At 38.3% G+C, this 16,639-nt stretch overlaps 1 protein-coding gene across 1 annotated transcript in view; it reads left to right on the plus strand.

The window, feature by feature from the left end:
• Nucleotides 1-16,639, plus strand: part of SH3RF1 (SH3 domain containing ring finger 1) — a 184,358-nt gene that overhangs the window by 127,549 nt on the left and 40,170 nt on the right.

A 16,639-nucleotide genomic window follows, 5' to 3' on the forward strand; every position in this document is an offset into this window, starting at 1 on the left:
AATACTTGTTTCTCTGCAGACAGTCAGGGAAGACTGGCCATCCACTTGGACCTACCCATAAATTTCTTTTTGGTTTAAATTTGCATTTTTGTTCAACACATTTTTTCTTACTTTGTTGTGCAGCCAAATATGCTGTTAGAAGTTGGTCCTTCATATTGATAAAGGACTCAGCCAAGGTTAAGGATGCCCTGATTATCTTAGGGGCTAAATTTAGGGCTGCTCTCCTGGCAGATGCATCAGCCAAATGCTTTTCTCTTGTTTGTCATAGAGTGTGTTGGAGTTTTTGGTTTTTGTAGGGTAGAGATTTAGGTAGTTGAATGGCTCCTAAAAGGTTTAAAACATAAGCGCTATTTTTTTTTTTTTTAATCTTCTGTCCAGAGGAGGTCAGAAAACCTTTTGTTTTCAAAATAATACAACGTCATGGACAACACCAAAGGCATATTGGCTGTCAGTATAAATATTGTCAGTTTTATTTTTGGATAAGATGCAAGCTTGACTTAATGCATGAAGTTCTGCCTGTTGGGTAGAAGTTGCTTGGGGCATTGAGTCAGCTTCAGTTGTTCCATTTAAGGATACAATTTTGTAACCAGCCTGATATTGACTTGTTTATTCTTTTAGGTAAGATCCATCAGCAAACCAAATTAATTCAATATTTTCAAGAGGGGTTCCTGTAAATCAATTAAGAGTCAACAGTTACATTTCTCTCTCATGAACAAAAGGGAAAAAGGTAATCAATAGGGTGCCTCAGGGCAGGAAGGTTATATAGGCTCTGTGCTTTATCTTATTAAAGGCTTCCTGAGATCCTTCTGCCCATGTACCCATGTAAAGGTCTCTGTTTGGTCAGTGTAAGAAGGGAATAGAAGGGCTAAGCCATGGTAGAGAAATTTAGGATATAATTTCTACAACATCCTGCCAACCCTAAAACCCTCTGAATTGTCTTTTGGTTTTAGGGGCAGGAAGGCACGAGATACCTTGAAATCTTTTGGGATCCAGAGAAGGCCATGGTCAGTGATCAAATGTCCCAGATATTTAACTTGGGATTTATAGGATTGAAGTTTTTCTTTAGATACTTTGTGTCTCCTTTTTGCTAGTTCTTGAAGGAGATGGAATTTGTTTTTGAGAAATGCCTCTCCAGAAGTTGAACACGGGGGTCATCTACATATTATAGAAGGGAGGACTGATATCGAAACTCTTTATTGATGATAAAGATTGTAGAAAAATAGGTTGGACTCTCAGTGTATCCCTGAGACATTACTGTCCAAGGGTACTTGTCCTTCCCAAGTGAAAGCAAATAGGATCTACCTTCTAGAATTGATAGGAATACTGAAAAAGGCACTACACAGATACATGACTCCAAAGAATTTACTTTCTGGTCATATGACTTAAAGAAAGTTGTGAGGATTAGACACGACTGGGTGCTGAGGTATAACTGTGTTGTTTATTGCTTTCAGATCTTGGACAAACCTCCATTCCCTTCCAAGAGGTTTTTGGACAAGATAGGAGTATTTCAAGAACTTGTATGAGGAACTGTGAGACCTTGCTTAATGTATTCCTCAATAATGGGCTCAATTCCTTGAGTAGCGTCTGCATTTAAAGGGTATTGGTGAATATTAAGCAGGGGCTTATTTTCCTCAATTTATATTTGTATTGGTAGTATATAATGAATGTACCCAATGTCAGTTGCATTTTATCTATCTATCTATCTATCTATCTATCTATCTATCTATCTATCTATCTATTTTTAAGTAGGCTTCACACCCAGCATGAAGCCCAACGCAGGGTCTGAACTCATAACCCTGAGACAACCTGAGCTAAGATCAAGAGTCATCCACTTAACTGACTGAGCCACCCAGGTGCCCCCTCTGTTTTGATTTTAGAGTCATCCACTTAACTGACTGAGCCACCCAGGTGCCCCCTCTGTTTTGATTTTAGACCATATTTCAGGTGGAATGGAATCTAGGAAGGGATTTGGTTCAATTATAGTGCCTGAGAAGACTGTGATAGCTATGGACAAGTCTTCTTGAGGATTGTCAATTGGAGATGTAAAAACTGTCTTTTGAGAAAAAAAAAAAATGTGAGCTTTGTATGCCTCAGGGATATCTCGTCCTAGGAGGTGAATAGAGGCAGAGGGAACTAAAAGGAATTGATGAGTTCCTTCATTGGGCTTGTGTTGAAAGAAAAGGAATTTTGAAATGGTCATGGGTTGACTAGAAACACCCACCATTTGTGTAGTTTTAGTACTCTAAGAAAGGGGAAAGATGAGGCTGGTGGAGATGAGGACTGAGTATATGGCTTTAGTGTCTGTTAGAGCCTTAGTTACCTCATTCCCAATGGGTAAGTCTGTTTTCCCCAGGTAGTCAAAAGCATAGGGAAAAATCCTCTTTCAATCCTCAGGGCATCTCTACTGTTGGGAGTATTTAGGTTGGAATTCCTGGGAGAAATCATAGTTTCTGAGGCTATTGGTCTTATAGGAGACTTTCACTTGTAAACAAAACTTTTCTTGGTGTCTGGGCTTTTTACAGTAGTGGCAAACCCCTTTAAGGATGGATGGCTTGACTGGTGGATTTTGGAAGATAGATTTGGTTGTTAAATGTTGCATTTGTAAGCTCATTATTTGGGTAGCTTGAATATGGATACTTAAAATTTGAATGACTTTTCAATTTTTTCTTTGGATCCTTTGGCTAGTTCAGGCAAGTTGACTAGGTTATAAATATCCATAATGGCCCAGTTAAGTTGCTTAGGTTAAACAAATGTGCTTAGTTCTTCATTTAACCTGTTCAGGAAGGTTGAGTTAAACAGGGTCAGCATTGGGGTGCCTGGGTGGCTCAGTCGGTTAAGCCATTGACTTCGGCTCAGGTCATGATCTCGCGGCCTGTGGGTTTGAGCCCCGCATCGGGCTCTGTGCTGACAGCTCAGAGCCTGGAGCCTGCTTCGGATTCTGTGTCTCCCTCTCTCTCTGCCCCTCCCCTGCTCATGCTCTGTCTTTCTCTGTCTCTCAAAAATAAGTAAATGTTAAAAAATTAAATAGATAGATAGATAGATAGATAAATAAATAAATAGGTGAGCATTTCATAATTAATTGAATCTAGACAATATTTGTTTTAGATTCTTTCAAGGTGATTAATCATAACTTCCTCAGGTTTTGAGTGAAGTATTGGGTATTTTCCCAATCAATAATTTTAGGAAAAAGTTTAGGAATCACTATAAAGTATTTTTTTTTTTGCTAGTTTGAGAATATTCAATTGGTCAATTGCTCTCCACTTACTGAAATTCTCGAAAGGATTTTTCTAATTTACTCTATGCATTCTTTAGCTCTTCCTTCAGAAGAGCTGAATCTTCAGCATGGACCACTAGATTAAATTCCTTTGCAAAACTTACAGGATTATATTTAGGATCTGGGAACTCTTTAGTAATAGCCCAGAGTTCCATTTTTGTCCAAAGAGTAGAGATCATGGAGGGGGATCCCTGAACCACTTATATTAGGTTTAACCATAAAGGGAGTGGCAAAGGCTGGTGGCTCAGGATCTGAGTCATTAGAGTAAGGAAGTTCAGCTAGTGAAGGATAGAGAGGTGGTGAGCAAGCAGGAGGAGGAGCAAAGGGAATATGAGCAGAGATATCAGAGGAGCCTTTGAAAGACTCCTCCAATTTAGTAAGTCTCTGAAACAGCTCAGAATTAGCCCTGGTTAATTTCAAGTTAGCATTCTGGAGGGAAGCACTTTTGGAAGTATTTATGCATTTAGAGCCCTTGAAATGCCAATGAAAATAGGCTTCCCACTCAGGCTGTTTTGTCTTACAACCTCTTTCAATCGGCTGCACAGATAAACCAATTTAGGAATTTCAAAAGAGCCCCAAGTGAGCCAGTTCAATTGTAAGTTATCCTGAGTAATCATCATTCAGCATGACAAACATTTGTAGGACAAAGGTCCATAGTTTTTATACATAAAGCCAGCGGGAATTCCAGAGGGGACTGATTAGTAGCCTCCTCTTTAGACAGTGAACTACCTATTTTAACAAAGAGTGTGTACTTACCAGAGACACAACAGAAAATCTTCTGTTAGTAAAGGCTGGCAACACAGGACACCAAAACGGAGCCTGAACCTTGACTGAGTTGGGAGGTTCAGGAACAAGAGGACTACTACTGTAACCCAAAACACAGGAGGCAACAGAGTGCACTGAACTCTTGTAGGCACCTTACTTGAATCCACAACAGCAGCAGAGGTGGAGGTGAAGGTCAGCTGCTTTGGATCCCACTTCTGACACCACGTAATATCAAATGAGAAATGCAGCAAGACTGAAGGGCAAACCAAAGGCTTTTATCTGGGGTCTGAGAATTGCAATTCTAGTGACACAGATTCGAGCAGGAATTGAAAATGTGTTCTGAAGTGGGGAGAAAAGAAGAGGACTTTTAAAGGCAAAGGGGGAATTTACAATAAAGCTATAAAAATTGTCAAGTAATATGATTGATTCTGAAAAACTGAAGCTATTCTTACCTGTACATGATTGGTTGCTAAGGGCTATCACTAAGCAAAAAGTCCATTCCTAAGTAAAAGAAAAAAAGTTCATTTCTCTTGAAATGGCAGAGTTGCAGCTAGTGCTCCAGGATGCTTGTGGTTTGGCAGTGACCTATATTTTGAAGTTCATCTTTTCTTTCAGGTGAGGACATGCATAAGCCTTACTTCCTTAATGGCTTCCTGGCTTCTTTTTAAATAGCTCTCCTAGCAATACCTACTTCATTTTGATGTTTCTTTCATACTGCCATTTTTAATTCTAATAACTGAATACATTGAAGTAGCTTTTTTTTTTTCCTTAGCACAGTGGGCTCCATCTCATAGTGCATGTTTTGTTATCTTCTGAATGTTATTAGCTTGATACAAGTAATTGTTGCCTTTTCGTTCTGCCACAATGACAGAAGGAAAAATGAGCACTGGTTTCTGAATTTCTAAGGGCAGAGGCAGGTCTCCTCTGGACTGCAGGAACAACTGCTTAATACATATGGCTCGAGGCAACTTGACTAGATTCAATCTGACAAGGAAGCCTTTAAATTAGGTAAGGAACTTTATTTAAGGCAGTTTGCACTCCATCTATTATTCAGTAACCCTTTCTAGTTTAAAAGTTTCCTATCAAGAAAACACTCTGGCTGGGGGGGCGCCTGGGTGGCGCAGTCGGTTAAGCGTCCGACTTCAGCCAGGTCACGATCTTGCGGTCCGTGAGTTCGAGCCCCGCGTCAGGCTCTGGGCTGATGGCTCAGAGCCTGGAGCCTGTTTCCGATTCTGTGTCTCTCTCTCTCTCTGCCCCTCCCCCATTCATGCTCTGTCTCTCTCTGTCCCAAAAAATAAATAAACGTTGAAAAAAAAATTAAAAAAAAAAAAAAAAAAAAGAAAACACTCTGGGAGCTGAGATTCTAAAGATCAGTTAATGTTTATTGAATTCTCACTGCATGAATGGGCAGTTTCCAGTACTCTGAGTAGCTTTGGAGAACATAAAAATGCAGGTCTCCTGTGGTGCCTTCATCAGAGACTGAGGATAATGACCAACTGGTGTCTAACATCCACAATGATTCCCCAAGGAACCCTCAAATTACTTAGCCTGGCTGTATCCCCCTGTACATAACCAGGGCCCTCACTAAGTTGATCTACTGATTGTTCCTGGAAAACATGGTTTGGAATTGTTGCCTTTACAGCTCATCTGGGATATTTCTTTGTCCAACTATCTGTAGAAAGTTTACTCTTTCTTCAAGGTCCAGGTGAATACTGTCATTTTTCATGAAGTCCTTCTTTCCTAATTCTCCTGTGCAGAAACAAAACAGAACAAACAGCTTCCTCCTTGCTTCGAACATCTATGATACTCAGTTTGTACCATTTTAGATCTGGCACATGCTAAGAATATAATTATGTGTGTAGATGATTTAATGTTTTCCTGTGTTCCTTGGGAGCCACATCTTACATAAAGAATATTTTTAATGATTTTATTTCAGTAATATAATCACATTGTGGAAAAGTTGGAGAGGAAACAAATAACTGTTAGTCCTATCACACATGATTTTGATAAATATCTTTCCATTCTTTTCCCTTATGCTTTAACACATGATTTTGCCATTCTCTATGTTATTATAATACTACTAATCATCAGGGTTTTTACTACATAATAAACATTCTGGTAGCTAAATCATAATTTAGTTAATTTTTTTTCCCCATCTTTTAAACAAGTTAAGTGTCTTGTTTAGGGACACACAGCCAGTAATTGAAAAGCAAACTGTGGTCTCCATTCTGCAGTCCATTGATGCCCCACATTTCTGCCCTGTGCTAGCCTTACAGCACATGGAATACTAGAGTTCCAAATACTGGTATAGAGTCACTGTTATTAGCAAGCTTTGCTTAAAAAGTATGTAGGACATTTTGATTTTTCAGCAAGAATAATGATAGCTTTTTAAATTCTAACACTTAAAAGGTTAATTTTCAGAAATGACTCTTTATTCCACAATTTCAAATATCTGAGGTTGCCTTTTTTTAAGAGAAAAATCACAAATTAATTAAAACCATTATAAGACCTTTTCAATGTTATTGATATTTAAAAATATTATTATATTTTGGTATACATCCTAAATTTGGTGGTAACTAGGCTTTAAGAAACAAATTAGATTCATTTTAATTAACACAGGTTAAGTTCTGTCTTGTATCCTGAAGAAGGTTGAATGGATATTCTACTTTATTCTGCACATTTGTGCACATACGTGGCATATAAATGGCATAAACAGAAGCATCTTGATTATTAAACCACTGAGGAACATGCTTCTCTAAAATGAAATTGAATGTATTTCTGGAAAATTTTTCCTAAGTGTTGTAAAACAGCATTGTCTTTTAAAGTAGTGTTTAGTGGCAGTGTGCCTATTAGGTTTCACATGTGTGTGGAGCAAAACTTTCTCTACAGGCTGAGGAGAAGGAAGATCTTAAACAAAAGTGCAAATTCATGATAGTCATTATTCTCAGTATTTTTCTGTATCAGATTCCTTCTTGGTGATTAGCTTTCCTCCCTGTGCCTTACAACCTTCCACCCCCTCTCTCTCTTTTTCTCTCTCTCTCTCTCTGTCTCTCACACACTCGCACACACACACACAAACACACATTAGGTACTAGGGCAGGAGAAATAGTCATTCGCTAGTTTATTAACTGATTATGTATCACTGTGGAATTTCTGTCAGTGTGTCATTTCACACTGACAAATTATTACTTAGAATTTAATGGCAATTGCATATTCTTAACCTCCTGAGATACCTATTCCAGATGTAGTATTGCTACATCTGGTAATGAGGTCCTTGAAAATAAAATGTATGAGTGGAATGTATCCTTTTGGTTTATAGACATTTCTTATTTGTGGTGTGCATTTGGTGAACGAATACCACACCAAAAGAGACCCACACAAAACCTAGAGTATTAGAGTCAGTGGGCACAGAGAACTGAACTGAGCCCAACTTCTAAATAACCATTGGTCTCAGTCCTTGACACCATAGTAAGATTGTAGACCTGTTGTTTCAGAAGTAACAGGTATGACTGACTCTTTAGCTTTAACCGTCAGGGTAGAGCTTTCCTCTCTCTCTCTCTGAATTCTTCTGCATATTTGCTGCTCACAGTCTCCCCGTCATCTTGATGGATGAAGTGTTTCTTTTCCTTTTAGTTTCTGTCTCCTCCTCCCAAACCTTTCATTCTCCAGGAACTTGGTCACATCATATGTATCTTTTCTGTTCTGCAGTTCAGTTATTTGCTTTCCTCCTGGCTTCCCCTTTATGTAGGGAAATGAGCAGCTTTTTGCTCACCTCAAAACTATTTTCCTTGACTGCACTCCCTTCACGTTATGATTCTACCTCTTTCCTTCCTTTCCCTGCCAAAATTCTCATAAGAATCACTTATACCTGCTCAGTGCCTCTGTTTTCCGATTACCTACTGTTAGGCTTTGGCTACTTCAGTCCCAGAAACTGACCTCCTGGCTGCCAACTAACTGCCTTTTCGTAGCTCTCATTTTGTTGTTTTATTCTCCCCGGGACATCTACCACGATTTTTTCTTTTTCCCCCATAATATTAACCATCACAACCACTATTCTTGATCTCCCTGTAACTACTTGCCTTTTTCATTTCTGGCATATTGGTTGGTTGGTCTGGGAAACTTTGCAAGGCCTTTCTGTAGCCCTAAATTCTTTTTTTTTTTTAACTTTTTAATAAAAAGTTTATTTATTTATTTTTGGGAAAGAGCGAGAGTATGTGCTCATGAACCATGAAATCATGACCTGAGCCAAACCAAGAGTTGGACACTTACCCAACTGAGCCACCCAGGTGCCCCTGTAACCTGAAATTCTGAGTGCCTTTTTGCTTTTCCCTCCTGCTTCTGCTATCTTGTGTACTTTTTCTTCCCTAGTTAGACAATGACTCCATATGAATTTTATGCTTGGCTTACAGAGTGGGTTCGTTTTAATTCATTGTTAAGATGGAAAAATCAGGAGATTTTACATAAGCCTAAATTTCTAGCTTTCCTTAAAAAAAAAAAAAAATCAGCTGACACCAGCAAGCAGTTGCCTCTTGAGAGAGGACAGACACTTGCCAATGTACCATACAGTCCACTGTTCCCTGTTGGTCTCATTGAATGAGCTCTGCTGACAGGTGAATTTGCACCTCCTACCCAATGTTAGAAATCCATCGTGCTATTTTCTAGGTTTCTTTTTTTCACAAGTCGGGGGTGGGGTTGTTTCTCTGGTCCCCTTTACCCCACACAGTACTGTGCCTGGCTTATAATAGTCACTCAAAAAACACTTGAATGAGTGAAAGTCTTTATGTTTGATTCTGGTCACCTTGGGCCTGAGGGCTTTATACTTGACAAAGAGGTCTCTGCCTCTGAGTATTTTGAATGGGATGTTTTTGATTTGGGTTGAGAAAAGGTATCACCACTACTTTACATAGGAATAAAACTTTACAGATCATTAAGTCCAACTTCATGTTACATATGACAAATAGGAGACACACATACAAAAAAGTGACTTGCCCAGGGCAATGGAGCATGTGAAGGACCAGCTGGGATCTCTCTGGGAACAGTGAGAATAACTCATATTCATATAGAGCTTTATGGGTTACAGAGCACTTTAACCTGTACTCATTTTTACCTGGGGTATACAGAATTGATATTACCTTCCCTGTTTTATACAGCGAAGGAAACTGAAGCCATGGAATTTAAATGGTCTCCCCAAGAGTACTTGGCCAATGAGGAGAGACTTAACTCCAACCCAGACCTTTCAACTTTATGTTCAGAGCTTTTCCTGTGGTTTTCTTTTTTTTTTTTTTTTAATTTTTTTTTTTTTAACGTTTATTTATTTTTGAGACAGAGAGAGACAGAGCATGAACGGGGGAGGGTCAGAGAGAGGGAGACACAGAATCTGAAACAGGCTCCAGGCTCTGAGCTATCAGCACAGAGCCTGACGCGGGGCTCGAACTCACGGACCGCGAGATCATGACCTGAGCCGAAGTCGGCCGCTTAACCGACTGAGCCACCCAGGCGCCTCAATTCCTGTGGTTTTCTTCAACAATCTTTTATACAGCTCCTGCAGCTAAAATTCTGTTTAGGCTTTCAATGAAGTGAACACTCCCTTTGTCCCTTATATTTCAGAATCAGCAACCTGAAAAAGAAAATTCTGGTTTGTTTATTTTTTAACAGCTGGGGCCAACAGAGGTGAGGATAATTAAGCCAGGAGCACCTGGGTGGTTCAGTCAGTTAACCATCCAACTCTTGATTTTGGCTCAGGTCATGATCTCACGGTTCATGGGTTCAAGTCCTCCCCCACTCATGTTCTGTCTTTCTCTGCCAAAATAAACACTTAAAAAAGGTAAGCGAGGAGCTAAATAACTGATGTTTCTCACCTTCCTAACTTAGTGCATTGGGGCAGTTACTTTGAAAATCCTTTTCCCCGTAGGATGTCATGAAGGCTGTACTGAGTCTGTGTTCCTCACTGCCCTGCTGGGTAAAGGAGTAACCCTCATTACCAGTGAACAACTTCAGGGCTCACAAGGCTTCACAAACGTGGGCCAGGGGAGGTCAGGGGAGTAGTTTCAGTTGTTCTTTCTCTGTTTGGCAAATCTGTTGTGCTTAGTGAGCCTCAGGAGACAGCCATCTTGGGTGTAGTTCCTCTCCCCTTCATCAACTCCTGAGAGTCCAGAGCTGTACTCTTCAATATGTGTAGCTACTGAGAACTTGAAATATGCCTATTCCAGGTTGAGATGTGACATAAGTATACAATACACACTGGATTTCAAAAAATAGAATGTAACTGTTTCAATAATTTTTTTATGTTGATTATGTGTTGAGTGATAATGGATAAATTGGACTGAATAAGATATATTAAATTAACTTTACCTGTTATCTTCTTAAATGTGGTTATTAAAAGTTTTAAATTACACATGTGACTCATATTATACTTCAGTTGGACAGTGCTGGTCTAGAGGGAGCCCCTCCTTCCCTTGATAGTTCTAAGAGACTGACATTTTTATTTACTCAACAAATATTTACCGAGCCCTAAATGGAGTTGCTACCTGAGGGAGGCTTTCAGATCAATTTTAAAAGACTTCTGAGTAATCCCTTCAGTCTTTATAAGTATTCCTTTTCTGTGGGGGAGTCTTGTATTATAAATGAAGACTGAGCTTGCTTTTGTATTTCAATCATACAAAAACAAAAATCTTGTTACCTAAATTGCAGGGAAGAATACAAGACTAATGGAAATACAAATTCCTCATTGCTACTATGTGAAAAGATTTTGCAAAGGACTGTAATGTGAGGCAAAATATTTTTGTTTCTGCTAAGAGGAGGTAAATGGCATGAATTTACATCCTGTAACATTCATTCACTGGTATTCAAAGTGTCTAACTCTCTGGGGAAGGAACACTGGACCTTGTGATGTAGCAGAACACTGAAGTTCTTTTAAAGCATAGCTTTGTGAAGGTGCATTTCAAGCCAATGAGGAAAAAGTGGACTATTAGATAAACAGTGATGGACCAGCTCCTGAGCCACGTGGAAAAAAACATAGCACAATCCTCACCTTATTCTTTAAAAAAAAAAATTTTTTTTAATGTTTATTTATTTTTGAGAGAGAGAGAGAGACAGAGTGCGAGCTGGGGAGGGGCAGAAAGAAAGGGAGACACAGAATCTGAAGCAGGCTCCAGGCTCTGAGCTGTCAGCACAGAGTCCGACACGGAGCTCGAACCCACAAACTGTGAAATCATGACCTGAGCTGAAGCTGGACGCTTAACCGACTGAGCCACCCAGGCGCCCCCTCACCTTATTCTTTATGCAAATGTGCACATTGTTCAAAGATTGAGATGTAAAGAAAGAAAAAAAAGGGTGGAAGGAGCCACCAAAATAGTAGGAAAAAAATGGTTTTCTTTTTAAAAATAATTATAGAATAAGACTTTTAAAGCATGATAAATTAAGATGCCATTAGTGGAAAAGATAAATTTGGCACATAAAATAAAAAGGTATATATAACAAACATAACAAGTTAAAAAACAAATTGGAGTAATATTTGTAACTTGGTGAATATATACACACACACATATATACATGCATACATGTTATATTAAAGAATGACTTAGACAATATATGAAGAACGGTCATAGATCTATAAGAAGAATACAAACAACCCAATAGAAAAATGGATAAAGTGTGATAATATGCAAATCCAAAAAACACAGATGTTTGATCTCAACAAATAGAGAAATACAAATTAAAACAGTATAATATAGTTTGTTACCTCTCCAAATAATATTTTTTAAATGATTGACAATACCCAATACCGTTAACAATGTGGAGAAACAGATACATTTTTGTTTTTAAAGTTTATTTATTTATTTTGAGAGAGATTGTGTGTGAGCAGGAGAAGAGCAGAGAGAGAGAGGGAGAGAGAGAATCCCAAGCAGTCTCCACCTTGTCAAGGCAGAGCCTGTGGGGCTGTATCTCACCAACTATGAGATCATGACCTGAGCTGAAATCAAGAGTCAGCCGCTTAACTGACTAAGCCACCCAAGCACCTCAAAACAGAGACTTCTTAATAGTCTACTGGAGGTACAGCTAAAATTTACGCAATGTAGTATGTTAAATATATTGCAATAAAAAAATACACCATCGGAGGTGATGAAAATTGACCACTTTTTGGAGAGCAATTTGGTAATATCCTTCAAAAAAGTGTTTTAAGCTTATACTTCGATCTAACAATTTCATTTTTAGGAGTTTGCCCTGCAGATATGCCTGCACAAACATGCCAAGATATATTAAATGAGACATCTCTGTACAATGAAATACCATGCTGTCTCTATTGATGCAGAAAGATGAGATATTGTTATAGGAGAGAATAGTATATACCAGTTGGTTTCATTTGTGTTAAAAATTAATAAATACATATTTTACATATTTAACAATATCTACATAGAAAATATATGGAGGGATATGTTCTAAACTGTTAAACTTAGATACATCTGGGAAATGAGTTAGGGGGAGACATGTGGAAACTGGCCAAGGCCTTTCACTTATTACTTCATATTATTCTATAGTATTTCCTTTTTAAAAATCATGAACATATCTTACTTTTATAATATGTTTTTCTAAAGTTTTTATTTGTCGTAAAAGACCTATTACGTTCAAGGGATACTCTAGTGGGTTGTGAATTAGTATAGGCTCCTCCATCAGACCTACTGTTTGTATTCTCTGGTGCTCAAAAACTAACAGATACATCTGCAAAGCTTCATATCAAATAGTGACTACTCAGTTTCATTTTCATTAAAATTTTTTTCCTTCTTTTTAAAAAATGTAAGTTCCATCTTTTAAAAAGGTCATAATCTCTAGGGGCGCCTGGGTGGCTCAGTCGGTTGAGCATCCGACTTCGGCTCAGGGCATGATCTCACAGCTTGTGGGTTCAAGCCCTGCGTCGGGCTCTATGCTGACAGCTCAGAGCCTGGAGCTACTTTGGATTCTGTGTCTCCCTCTCTCTCTGCCCCTCCTCTGCTCGTGTTCCATCTCTCTCTCAAAAATAAATAAACGTTAAAAATTTTTTCAAAAAATCATAGTCTCTTTAGCGAAGACAGCTTCAGCCACAGATTATTTGATACTTCTTCAGCTGTCTTGTTGCTGTTGTTAGTATTATCAATATTTTGTCTGTATTTCCTTTCTCATACTTCTTTATCTTTCTGATAATATTCCATCTAAATTTTAGATTTTCCAAAAAAAAAAAGACATTGCAGTTTTAAGATTAACAAATCTCATTTGTCCCTACTTTAGCTCCAATGTACTGAATTTTACCTTGTAGGCAACCAGGTCTCATCAGATACTCCTTACCAAATGCTGGAAAGAAGGTATTTTAGGATACAAATTTATTTCGTAGGTGATAAGTGTACTCCTAAACTAAAAGGTCATGGTTAGATAAATGTCACAGAAAGTTTACACTAGTGAGCTCAAACAAACATTCATAAGTGAACATTATCAAAATTCCACTAAAAGCTGTCAGATCCTTGCTCTCCTGTTGTTGCTGAATGTTAAGGTACACTTACAATAAAAGCCTCTTTAAGTTTCTGCCTGATTTACTTAAAGCCTCTACCAAATAGTCTTAACTTTGTGCTTTTCCTTGGAACTTACAAAGGCAGCAAATAGCATTTTTAAGTACTAACCTCTGCTGCTTCAGAAGATGCCTAACGTTATTTTAAAGTATGGCAGCATTCTAGTAACAAATATGACTGCCTGTGTGTAAAAATGAAGTGCAGGAAAAATATAATAGGTGATTTAGAGAAATAAAAATGAAAGATGTGAAATAGAAAAATGAATTATATCTGTTTAAGTGACATAATGCATTACACATGTGAGAGCTAAGAGACACAAAAGACCAGAACGGTGGTCTTCTCTCTGCAATTCGCTGGTTCCACCACACCGCGATGGGTCTGCCTGTATGCACATACTTCTGCATGTAGACTTTATTTTTCTAAACATGCCAGTTGTGTAGCCCAGTCATTCCTCTCCTAGGCATATACCAAACATCCAGATGAGTGCTTAGTCCACCAAGAAATATGCACAAGATTATTCATGGCCGCATTGTTCTTAATAGCCAAAATTTATAGGTAGGAGGAAGTCTTCAGAAAGAGAAGGAGAAGGGACAGGAGGAGAGGTAAAGGGAACCCAAATATCAATCAACAATAGAATGCATAAATTGTAGTGTATCTGCACAATGGAATATTATATAGCACTTTAAAAAAATGACCGATTCATAGGCCATATGGATAAGTCTCAAAAAGTGTATTGTTGACTGAAAGAAGTAAAACTCAGGAAAATATAAAGAGTGTGTTATTTATAAGTCTGTTTGTAAGCTCCTTGAGGGCAGGAACCATTTGTCTGCATGTATAGATCTCCAGCTCCTAGCACATCATCCATCATGTAACAAATGATCGATGTGTATTTATTTTAGTGGAAAGATCAGTATGCATTTATTTAATGGAAAATATAGGAAAAGGTACAGGGAAAGCACCCTGTATTTTTATAATGAGAAAAACAGCAGGAAATATAGGGAATATATGTAGGAAATATATTTCTTATGTTTATTCCAGAGCACGGCATACAGAAACCTGAAATTTTAATTCATTTTAACTAAAGCAACACTTGGCTGGGTATGAACAGGACCATGGTAATATTTCAGACTATTTCAAAGCAGACATTGCTAATGGAAGCTATGGTTTGATCCCAGGATAAATTTAACTTTGATATCAAGTAGATGCAATAGTTTTTTCAATTCGTATTTTTGGCCTTAATGGGAAGAAAATCTTCTCAGTTCTTTCCCTTATTTCTTACTCAATGCAACATGAGTGCTGAGTTAATTGGTCAGATACCAGCATGTGGATTAAGTCATGCTTTTGAGGATTTGTGCCTTGGGATCTAAATGAGCTTATAGTAGAAGAAGGCATTTTGTGACTCCTTTTCTTCTTCTGGTATTGTTGAGGTTTGGGCCACTCCCACCATAATAATTAAACATGACATTTCTTCCTTCCGGCATCTGATTTTCTTAGAGACCACCAGACGGTGAGATGGCTAGGCCAAGGTAGGATTTGTAAGTACTGGATCTCCTGGCCAAATGCTCGTGTAATGTTATATTAAGGCCACCCTTTAATAGTACCTCATTTCTTCATTCCTAAACACGTAACACAGAGTCCTTATGATTGTCTGTCTCCTCTCTCTCCTGCCATTGATACTTCAGGCATTGATAGGTGTTAATGGTAGCATCACTGCCTATTATTCTTGAAAGTTTATCATGTGGAAAAAATCCTTGAAGTCTGAAGGAGAGGCATGCTCATGTTTGAAAAAGATGTATCCTACTAACTGTAGATCAGACAGGCCGGGTGAATTCAAGGCCCTGGGGAGCCACAGGAACAAATTGTTAATCAATTTGCAGTCATCTATGGAAGCACTGGCTACTGAGCTGCAATTAGTACAGCTTTGTGAGCAGCCAGTTGTTCCAAAGCAAGTTCACTTTGTTACATATTGACTGACAGGATTTCCATTCTTCTAATAGGACATTCTCATCAACAGGGCAAGGAGACATGGTCCTAACCATTGAGGTAGATGGAAAATAACATTTGATGGTGATATTTTATCTAAGGTTGTTTGTAAAGTGCTGAGCATGCAAAGCTGAGATAAGAAAATCCATATTATCCTTAATATTTACCTAAATTTACCTTTAAAAAGTCCATTATTTTTTATCTTAATGTTTCTTTATGCGAGGTTAAACTATGTGCTCAATGATTTCCTATTACTGTAATATCTTGGTAAGTTATATACAGCTTATTATCATGGAAGTTTTGTGGAAACATTTTATTCTACCTCAGGAAAAACAAATTTCATGCTCTTTCCTTTCTTGCTGGTGCTATCAGCCCAGTGCACAGCCTTTGACCCTTTGTACCCTTAATAGAGAATTTTTCAAAGAGACAAGTTAGCTTGCCAAAGGACTTGAATTTCATGTTTTACCCCCTTATGATTTAAACTGTAAGTACATATGAGAAGAATTGATGCAGTGACATGACAGATAATCAAGGATGTTGGGGCTCCTGGGTGGCCCACTCGGTTAAGCGTTCAACTTCAGCTTAGGTCATGATCTCATGGTTTGTGAGATTGAGCCCCACTTCAGGCTCTCTGCTCTCAGAGCAGAGCCCACTTCAGATCTTCTGTCTCCCCGTCTCTCTGACCCTCCCCCGTTCACGCATGTGTTCTTGCTCTCTCTCGCTCTTCTTGCTCTCTCTCAAATATAAATAAACATTTAAAAAATAAAAAACAATGTCTACCAACTTTTTTGTGAAGTTTTCCCAAAATATACAGAAGTGGGAGATTAATTTATGTGGAAATATATTAGTTAACGTGTAATGGTTTCGTTCTTTGTCATCTCGCTTGTTTTTTACCAGACCCAAAAGTTGCCCCTTCAGTGTTCACTTGTGCTCTGAGGAAACACCTAGCCATTATTGGACAACAGAGTATTCAGGTAGACAAATGGACCCTTTTAATTGTTCTGATTTAAATTTCATCAGTGAACTGAAATTGAATCTTCATTTGTTACCGGCAAGTTTTAAAATTAGATATTCTGAATAT

This window comes from Lynx canadensis, chromosome B1 (assembly GCF_007474595.2).
Source record: "Lynx canadensis isolate LIC74 chromosome B1, mLynCan4.pri.v2, whole genome shotgun sequence".
NCBI lineage: Eukaryota > Metazoa > Chordata > Mammalia > Carnivora > Felidae > Lynx > Lynx canadensis.